We start from the raw sequence: 637 nt of genomic DNA on the forward strand, positions 1-637 counted from the left end.
AAGAGATAATAAGAATTTTGGGAAGAGGTAATAAAATAGTGTCAACTATGAATTTCCTTTACATTCATTTATTACGAAACCAAATTGTTAAATGTCAAATTTTTTTCAAGTCACATAACAACAAACATATAATATTATTTATAATATTAAATTACAAATATGTACATACGTACATACATAATAGCAACATGTAATCAAATATACAGTTCAGCCCAACCAAGTTTGGAACATGTTAATATTTAAAAAACAAATAATAATCTTATGTTGTAAGTAAATATTTTATCTATAATTTTGAATTCTGGTAGCATAGAAATGTTAGTTAAGTATACATAAAAGTGCGGTTTAAAATTATGTTATACTTATTTATCAGAAAAGCTATGCTAATTTGCTGAAACGTTTTTTCATAAAAAAAGTCCTCCATTTTTCTTGATAACTGCTTGACATAATTTTGGCATTCTGGAAATTAATTTTTCGACTGTTTCCGATTCAATATTATTCCATATATGTCGTCCAATATAATTCCAGAAATCGAGTCTAAATGTTAGGCACTACTCTCTAATTAAAAATACAAGTTGTCATATTTCTAAATTCAACTATGAAACATGTGAAAATAGTGTAATATTAATATAAATGTAAT

This window comes from Ceratina calcarata, unplaced genomic scaffold, assembly GCF_001652005.2.
Source record: "Ceratina calcarata isolate Rehan_Ccalc_2016 unplaced genomic scaffold, ASM165200v1 scaffold484.2, whole genome shotgun sequence".
NCBI classification, from domain to species: domain Eukaryota; kingdom Metazoa; phylum Arthropoda; class Insecta; order Hymenoptera; family Apidae; genus Ceratina; species Ceratina calcarata.